This window comes from Triticum aestivum, chromosome 4B (assembly GCF_018294505.1).
Source record: "Triticum aestivum cultivar Chinese Spring chromosome 4B, IWGSC CS RefSeq v2.1, whole genome shotgun sequence".
NCBI classification, from domain to species: domain Eukaryota; kingdom Viridiplantae; phylum Streptophyta; class Magnoliopsida; order Poales; family Poaceae; genus Triticum; species Triticum aestivum.
Genome location: NC_057804.1, coordinates 62,966,112 through 62,975,659, shown reverse-complemented (window position 1 = coordinate 62,975,659; position 9,548 = coordinate 62,966,112). Strand labels below are relative to the sequence as shown.

Below are 9,548 nucleotides of genomic sequence, written 5' to 3'. Positions count from 1 at the left end.
AAGTTGTCTAATTACAAAATGGTAAACCTATAGAAGCATCACATACATTACATTAATCATACAGAAGGCAACTTGCCACATAATCCCTCTATGCTTTGTATGGCTAAATGATATCATTCCAGTCAGCTTGATTAAAATGTTTCTTAAACGAACGATATGATGACATTGTACACACATATACTCCCTCTGTACCATAATAGTTGTCGCTGGAGTAGCTGAAGTTCAGCTACTCCAGCGACAACTATTACGGTACAGAGGGAGTATTACACAGGTCCAGGGGATGAAAAGGTATAAAGGCGACATGTAAAAGAAAATATATATGTCATTTTAGCAGGAAGTATATCCAGAATGTATGAGAACATGTGTTGAAAAGAATTGCTATCATAGCCTAACATTTTTTTAGTTGCACACATCACATGTCGATGTTACAAATAGATCAGGTGCCCACATGCCTTTGATTTTCCCCTAACAGACTGACTTAGAGCATGGAAATAATCTATTTATGATGATAGTTGGTGCGGGTCTGTATGTGGTTGCCAATGGAGTAACTTGCAATTCCACACCCAGTCTAACAAAATGATAATGTCCACCTCATGACTTCGGTTCCATGTCTCCACAAAGCTGGCAGAATTGAGAATCACAAATCATGAGAAAGGGAATACACGCAAGATGTCACGAACATAAATTGGTCAAAAGTCCAGGGATCAATGAACGGTACCTACAAACCCAAGCATGATAGACAGGAAGTACATCATGGCGCACGGTACCAAATAACCAGAAAGCAAAAACCAAATCAGAAAAATACAAACCTAGATTCCTAAATAAATAGAGGATGCAATTTCTTATAATTCTAAATTGTAGTATGGAGATCGCTGTATGGCCCATGCACCAAGGTTCTAAGAAAAGTTGGCATAACAATCAAGCATTGCAAATACTTGGTATTTTCTAACAGGAAAGGAGAGGGGTCTCTCACCTAGCAAAGCGATAGGGGGGGGAGGCAACAGGCAAGAACAACAACGATGAAAACTGGTGCAGGTGTCGTCATAAAGATACTTGTATATGTGCGCCTAATCATATCCTGCATCTGTTTAAATTGTCTGGGAAACGTATATTAGATGACATAAAAGTATATTGTGGGTAATTCAAGAAATCTATATATCCTAGAAAAATAAGTGATTTACAATTGATCAAAGGCATCCTCTTTATCATGTGGACACACAAGAAGAAAATTTCAGACCAAATGTGGCAGATCAGATTGTCTTTTCAGCTTGTGAAAAAGAGTCAGCTTTTTTTAGGGATAATAAGTCAAAAAGGTTATGTTGTGTTTGCAGGGAACATAACGTCCTAACGGTGGATACTCGAGTGGTATAAGCAGGTAGTATTTTTATCTCATTTAGTCGCATTAAAATGAACCTAGACTATATACTGCAGCTAATATATTTCATATTAGCATAAAGGGAGAAGCCCAGTGAAATCAGCTAAGAATTCATCTAGGAATGATCCGTTCTGTTATTTTCAAGGGCACATATCAAATGATCCCAAGTAAGAATTTCAAAGTTGTGGAATCTCAAAAGATCCATCTAGGAACGCAAGTACGGCAACTAAATAATGATTAAATTAATGTTTGAGCTTGGATAAGCTTACCTGGGTAGCCTCTTCTCCAAACGGTCCTCAACTTTGGGACATAGATGGCTTGCTTAATGAAATCCGGGCAGCATGAGCCTCTTCAAATGGAATGGTCCCTGTCATTGCCCTCAAAACATTAGACCATGCTTAGTTATAAATCACGTCACACATAGCTTAATTTTTTGGGTAGTTGTAAACATTGTACATCAAAAGTTAAATAAAAGCCCAAAAGAGAACTCCAATGACTACATTATAATGCATTGCCACTTACCCATGATCAACACAACAAGATCGAAGGACGTGTCGACGGGCGGCAAGAGGGGCCTGACAGGGAGGTCCGTGCAGGATCTGGAAGGAACACACACCAGTGATGCAAAGCTCAGAACCAACAGATTGAAAGAAAGCGGCTTAAATATTCATACACAGCAGGCTAATCGGGTTAATTTACCATACATACGAGCAACTACCACAGAATAGTTGGATCTACCCAAGCAGTTCTACATAAGCTTACAAGCTCGCAAAATGCCCACACATTATGGACCCCTACCTCAAACTGCAAATCCAGATCAGATCCACTAAGATGCAGCAGCAGAGGCTAACTTCCCAACAAATCATCAATCCCCGAACCCCTTTGCTTATCCCCAATCGAATGGATCATCAAGCAAACAGAGCGGGGGCGAACAGGATCAAATAGATGAAACGACCCAGCATCAGGTGCGGCTGATTCCGTCCCAGATCCGCCCGGATCGACGCGACAGGAAAAGAAATCAACGGAGAATCATCCTGCGGGGAGGCGGATCGAGTTCGTACCTGACGGAGAGAGGCGACTCGAATCACATGGAAGACGAGAAGGATCCGTGGGGAAAAGTTATCCTCTGCTGCTCCTCTCGTTGTCGTGGCCCCGACCAGACCGTGCCTGCGATGGTGAGGAGCAACCTCGACGGGGAGGGCAGAGGCTCAAACGATAAGCTCCATCTCCGGTCGACCGGCAAGGCAACCCCAACGGCACGGCACCGTCTGAACTGCAAATCAAGCAGAGAAACAAGAAAGAGAGTAAGAAACGAGCAGAGCACAAGAGATCCACGAGAGGTAGAGGAACCACCCAAATACTTGAACTTTCATAAAGTAATAAAAACAGAAGTTTCAGCGTATCAGCAACCCAAATACCCGAACCTTCATCCTTATTTAACCCTTCTTTTGTGCAGGTAATTTATTTTACACTCCAGTCGCAAGCTTATTCAAACTGCACCCGGCAAACTAATATATAAATGTAGACAACCATCAACAGGCCTTCTCCCATACCAAGTCCACACAATCAGTTCATAGCCTTTTTTAGAACACTTCATAGATATCTAATTGGAATTTTATTTGCCATTTATTTTTTGCAAGTAAAAAAACTGCTAGAAAATATAGAACAAATCCAGTGACTTAAATATACCCAATCGACTAACAAAGCATGCAACTTACCAATAATGAATCATTTAAGCAATAGTTTTAGTGGACCATCCACCTTGAATAATTAACATCTACCATTCCATATGATACGTTGAATCCTACCCCAAGTGTTGTAGCGTATTTCTAGTTTAATTCAGTTATAGTTCTCAACCAAAATTATCTCCATAATCCTCAATCCAAATACTTCAAAGCCGTCGACAACAGTTTATGACAACAGTTTAAATTTGAACAACACTGGCAGTAATGGGATGTGTACATATACATAGTCATGGGGATGTGTATTTTGTAGTCCGTACCTACAATTGGGCTGACTTCCATCAAGAGAATAACAGGCTCCAGCCGGGCAGATGGATCTCGTCAGCAACCCAGGCAACTAAATCCAAGGCAACAAAGTAAGATGCAGCAAGCAATGTGATTTGTAGCAGCCTGTGGCTAAATTAGATTAGCAAGTCAGTGGGAGGGAGAGGGGAAGTGTTACCTGCAAGGAAGGGATCCATTGCCGTCAGGAAGGAAGCAGGGACCTTGTGCGGTGCGTCGTGGTCGGAATCGAGCTCGGGTCCTCGTCCTCCTCCGCGTCGTGGTCATCCTCACTTGCTGTTTGGAATCAAACAAACAGAACATCGATCACACACAGACCGACAGGGAGAATGGAAGGATGAGCGGCGGATCGAACCCTTGGGAGTCTGACGCCGACAGCGAGCACCGCAACTGTTCGCGGAAGAAGGCGCCACTTATGATACGGTTCCTGAAATTTATGATACGATATAAAATCATTTTGAGTAGTACGCAACCAAACCATAACTGGGTCTAGCAGCAGCAGAAGTCACATTCCAATTTTGAAGTAAGCATGCAATTTTCAAGTTGAATGCAAACATACTGTATGAAGCAGAGAGAATGGATCTCAATGGATTAAATAAGCAATAGATACAAAATCTGTACTCTGAGGCTGAACTTATTTAGAAACTTAATAACTAAACTATATATGTGAGCTAGTAATCTCTCCCATATACTGAAAAGGAAAGACTGCTAGTAAAAAGAGCCAAAAGACAACCAATATGCCCAAGCTCCAGAGAAAGAAATAGCCCAAATACACTGCCAAAGCAAAGAAAAAATAATGACAGAAAAAAAGAATGATCGACCTGAACAGGTGGTGAGGCAGGAAGAGGAGTGCTTCCAGGGCAGCATAGCAGCTTGCAGGGTCTCCGCCAAGCATTATGACATGCCCACCAACCAGTCCATCTTCTTTGTAAATATTTGCAAATTCTGATGGAGACTTTTGTCACCCGTGTCGTGCCATCATTCGATGCATCCCGGAGAGTAGAGCCAACAATTTGCTTAACTTTGCCCTAGGAGTTTTCAAAAACAAACCTATCAGATAAACGATGGTGTTAATGCCAGATGCGCCTAAACTTGGTGATTGCAGGTGACAGCATACAGTACAGATAAATGTATCACTAAACGTGGTTTCCTTATTTTACAATAATAGTCAGTTTGCGAATGACACCGTAGTGAAACGATTAGCATCCACCAAGATAATGATTCAATAGAAAAATACCAGGTCATACATTAGAAGACCAGATATATACTACTTTAGTAATAAGGTAACCTATGCATCATACAAACACACCCTGTTGATACAGACTGCAAAAATGAGGGGGACCTTGTAGATTGATTTGCCTATGTTAAATTATCATTTATAGCCCTATGGGTTACTAAGAAAAATACAACCTATTGTTTATTTACATGTTTATTTGCATAGCCTAGAACAGTAGGTTAAAATACACTGCTATTTATATCCTATTTGAGTTAAAAATATCCTGCTAGTAAAAAGAGAACCTTGATCTAATTAAGTAACCTAGAACCGAAAGTTAAAATACCCTACAATTGTTGTGAAGAAAGAACTAAGATCTAATCAAATAATTTCTCCTTCCTATAGATAGGTATGGACCGTGGAGAACCTAGGCAACAATTAACTATCTGCATGTACACTGCAACCTAAAAACGGCATCCAGCAGGGCATTAGCCTAAAAAGTAACCAAGCTCATGATTTAGCACAAGGTGGTGCACCTCTATTAGTTGTTGACCTCGTCAACTAAGCCATGACCTCATCCAACTCCGCGACAGCGGCAACCTGCAAGCAAAGACGATGAGAGAGAGAGAGAGAGAGAGAGAGAGAGAGAGAGAGAGAGATTAACCTGGACATAGTGGAGATGGGCGCTCGAGCTGGAGGCAGCAGAGTTGTACACGGCTGTGTTGGCCATCAGATGCGTCGCACACGCAGGCTCGATGGGGAGCAGCGGCCCAAGCGCTTCTCAGGCCGATGGCGACGAACTGGATCTCGGCCGTCGCGGGACGGGGAGGGCGGGCGCCCACTCGGCGTCGCGCAGCACGGCGGCGTGGTCGGAGGAGAGGTGACCGTGGTGGGTGGGTGAGGAGCGGCTCGAGGGAGGGGCGGAGGAGGGAAGCGGCGTGTGAGAACCGGCGGCGAGCCGTGCTCCTCCTGCTGAGCAGCGAGAGGACGAGGAGGAGGGGAAGGCGCGACGGCGAGAGGGGGTGGGAGGACCTCGACGACGGTAGTGGCTCAGGTCAACGACGCCGCGTCGATCCCGCCGTGGATCTGGGCGCTGCATCGTGCGGCGGCGGCCGGCTGGGCGAGAAGACGACGGCGGCGGGGCTGGGAGGCGCGGGAGAGAGAGAGGCGAGGCGGGGGAGGCGCGAGTGCGGGAGGGAGGCGGCGGCTAGGGTTCTAGCACGGGAGGGAGAGGTCGGGGAGAGGGTTGGGCGAGCGGAGGCGGCTGCGCGAGTGCGGGAGGAGCGACGGCTAGGTCACACCCATGTCGCTACTGGGTATTTTTCCAGCCATGCGAAAAGACGGAAATACCCTGGTGGGGGTAAGGTATTTACAGTCCGATGCAATTGAATTTTTATCCAGAGGCTGAGAACGATCGGCCCAAGATCGCACGGCTCACACGAAATCAACCCGAGATCCGACGGCCTGTATCGCGAGAAGATTTCGATCCGACGGCCGAGAAGCTCTAATCGCTGAGAGAGCTCTAGCATCCACTCCTCTCTTATTTCTGGATGCAACTAGTGAGAAACTAACTCTATAAGCTAAGCAAGTGCAAATACCTGCTGCTCCACAACAGGTGGCGCATCAGGGGTATCGGGATGGACTGCGCCGCTCGATGCCGTCACCTTCTGAAGCGATGAGGCGGAGCCTGCCACATCCGCAACAGTTGCAAGTTTCCCCGCACCATCTTGGACGCCGCCGACATCCGCGGTCACCGCGCCCTGACCCTGCAGCTCCACCACATCTCCAGCCGCTGCACCGGTGTCGCCACGAGCGTGGGCCATCTGACAGATGGAGGCGATGAAGGTGAGGAAGAGGATGCGGTGGGGGAGAGCGAGACGGCGCGGTGGAGGCAGTGGAGGAGAGCGAGACGACGCCGGTGGGGGAGAGGAAGACGATGCGGCAGGGAGGGGATTTGGGGGAAAATGGTAGGGGCGATGGAGGTGGTTGCCCCTCTATATATGATGGGACATTTCGGGCATGTCCATGGACACGTGCTACCCCATGACCGTGCATGCACGACCGCGGTCTTGCATGCGCCCACGTATACGCGGCCCCACTCGTCAGAGTTAACGGTCAAAGGCATTGACCCGACGGCAATGTCCGCTATAACCTGTTCTGAGGGTTTCGGGTAAGGAAGTGGGGAAAAGTGAGCAAAAGTTAACCGGGTGGGGATGAATGAGTAGAGCTAAGAAACCGGGGGCACAGAAATAAACAATCCTATTTTGAAATAGAGGGAGTAAAGAAATCATGAAAACCCAATAACACTAACGATGTAGCAAAGCACGCCCAACTCTTCTAGTACACATTAATTGTGAACCCTGCATGGGCCATCACAACAATCTAGAGAACTCACAACTTTATATGCGAGTAATACGCTATAACAAATACACTATCCGGAGTAATAGTAGTCGCTAGTGAGGATGAACCGTAGGTGTCACGATCAAACCACATGACACTTGAGTACTCTCTCGTCCCACAATATAAGATCGTTTTTTAAGCTTGAAAAATGATCTTATATTATGGGTCAGAGTGAAAAACAATCTTATATGATGGAACGAGGGAGTAATATTCAACTCATTTATTAGTGCTTCAAAGGACCAGATAATGAAATTAACCAGAGCGGTTGTGGTCGCCAACTACAGATTCATGAGACGCGAGGGACAGATCAGTTCGCAGTTGGCTTGAAGGATTTGAGCTGGCGGGTTTTGGTCCAGGACTGCTCGTAGACCTCAGCGAGGTACGACGCGTTCTTGCCGGAGTCGTCCTCCGCATCGACGAAGAGGCGATAGTTCATGCCGGAGACCACCTGCTGCTCGCCGCGCGTGACCCGGCGAAACCACAGCCCGTTGCTAGCCAGGCTCGCATGTTGCACCGCCCACCCTCCCAGCTCCTGGATGTGCGCGTCCTTCACGTTCGGGATAGGTCCCCACTCACCGAGCCTCTCACTGTGGCCGCCCAGCACTGCTGAGGCGACTGCGAGGGTCATGGCGAGGAGGACGAGGGGTCATCGCGCCATGGAGAGTCGGTGTTAGGAATTGGGTGTTGGGGGTTGGGGACGGTGGATCTACTGGAAGGGAGTGATTGTGTAAGGCGGATAGGTTTGAGGGTTGTGATGGAAATTTAATGGGATAATTAGATTTATACCCCTAGTTGTGTCCCACTCGTCTGTTTTACCCCTAATTCCTAAAAGTCATTAATTCTGTCCAAGTCACTTTGCTCCTCTTATGCTTTTGCCCTTTGACCGTTTGACCGCCAGTTTAAAAACTTCATAACTAATTCATACTAAATCAGAAAAATGCCAATAAGATACCGAAATGTTCAGAAAAACATCACCTATATGTCAGTGTTATTTGCATTCATGAAAAAAGTGTTGGAAAGTGCCCATCTGAGTTTTAGCTCTTATGCGAATAGTAAAGTCTAAAAAATTTCAAAAAAACTAAAAAAATATTGGTGGCAAAGAATGACAAATGTTTTAAGTGCCTGCCAAGTTTCATTAAGGAATAACATTCATGGGTGCTGCGGCAAAAAAAACAATCAGCACTCTAAAATAGATTATTTTTTTGCCATGACTTCCATGAATGTCGTTCCCTAATGAAACTTGGCAAGCACTTAGAACATTTGTCGTTCTTTGCCACCATATTTTTTTTATTTATTTTTTTTTGAATTTTTTTAGAGTTTACTATTCATGGTGGTAACAAAAGAACTAAAACTCGGATGTGCACTTTCCAACACTTTTTTCATGAATGCAAATGACACTGACATATAGGTGATGTTTTTCTGAACATTTTGGTACCTTATTTGCAATTTTCTGATTTAGTATGAATTAGTTATGAAGTTTTCAAACTGATGGTCAAATGGTCAAAGGGCAAAAGGATAAGAGGAGCAAAGTGACTTGGATTGAACCGGTGACTTTTGGAAATTAGGGGTAAAACAGACGAGTAGGACACAACTAGGGGCATAAATCTAATTATCCCAAATTTAAAGGACGGTTTTGATGCAAAGGCTAGAGGACAGAGTTGGTACATCGTCATTTCGGACAAAGTCATTAATGCAAAAATAATTTGAAACCGAGCACCAAATCAATTTGAAATCAAGTCATTAATTCAATGAATTAGCCAAGTCTATTAAAAGGATTGCTACGCTTGTTGTTTCACACGTAGTCGTTAATCGAAACACAATTTGGAGAACGAGCGCCAAATCAATTTAGAAAATAAGTCAATAATGCAATGAATTAGGCAGTCAAATAATTAAGTGCAATTAATTAGGTTCATTTAAATAGCGATTTTTTGCGCCAAATCAAACCTTTGGTACTCTATACTATTAAAGGAGAGTTGCTACGCATGCATGTCGTAATTAATGAAAAAATAATTTAGAAACCGTATGTCGCATTAATTTGAAAATCATAAAGCATCTACCCCACCCCCCACCTGAAATCGCGGGGGGGCGGAGATTAGATGCTTTGTGATTTGTGAATGTCACATGTCATCCATCAGAACGGGTCTCACCTGGTTTATATGAGACCTGGTCTCATATAATTTTTTTCCCTTAACAGTATATGCAAAAATAATTTGGCAACCAAGCACCGAATCAATTTAGAAATCAACTAATTAATGCAATACCAGACAATTAATTACAAATGCAATTAATTAGGTCATATAATAGAGATTTTTTCGTGCGTGCGAAACAAGAGACGTACTAACTCCCCTTTATTAGTATAGATAGATATGTGCGAACCAACCTGTGGTTGGATTGTTAGAGGGATTGTGATATCCCCAACTCACCAGGGTTCAAGTCCTGGTGCTCGCATTTATTCATGAATTCATTTCAAGATTTTCGGCGGTGCGCATTCAGTGGGAGGAGACGTTCCCGTCGACGACGATTTGTCTACGATGAC

General features: G+C 44.6%; 1 long non-coding RNA gene and 1 pseudogene across 6 annotated transcripts; both read right to left on the bottom strand.

The window, feature by feature from the left end:
- Nucleotides 1–304: 304 nt before the first annotated feature.
- On the bottom strand, nucleotides 305–5,908 carry LOC123091030 (uncharacterized). Of its 6 annotated transcripts, none has more exons than XR_006442744.1 (11): nucleotides 5,277–5,908; nucleotides 5,149–5,212; nucleotides 4,221–4,427; nucleotides 3,755–3,826; nucleotides 3,560–3,675; nucleotides 3,378–3,454; nucleotides 2,437–2,648; nucleotides 1,898–1,974; nucleotides 1,645–1,742; nucleotides 719–1,097; nucleotides 305–621 (listed from the first exon to the last, which is right to left on the bottom strand). It is a non-coding gene; the product is annotated as an uncharacterized lncRNA (long non-coding RNA). The 6 variants fall into 6 exon arrangements; XR_006442745.1 differs by having other exon boundaries at nucleotides 974–1,097; nucleotides 4,221–4,449; nucleotides 5,277–5,907; XR_006442748.1 differs by having other exon boundaries at nucleotides 974–1,084; nucleotides 5,277–5,907.
- A 1,411-nt stretch (nucleotides 5,909–7,319) lies between these two features.
- On the bottom strand, nucleotides 7,320–7,670 carry LOC123094429 (cysteine proteinase inhibitor 8-like; annotated as a pseudogene).
- Between the last annotated feature and the right edge of the window lie 1,878 nt (nucleotides 7,671–9,548).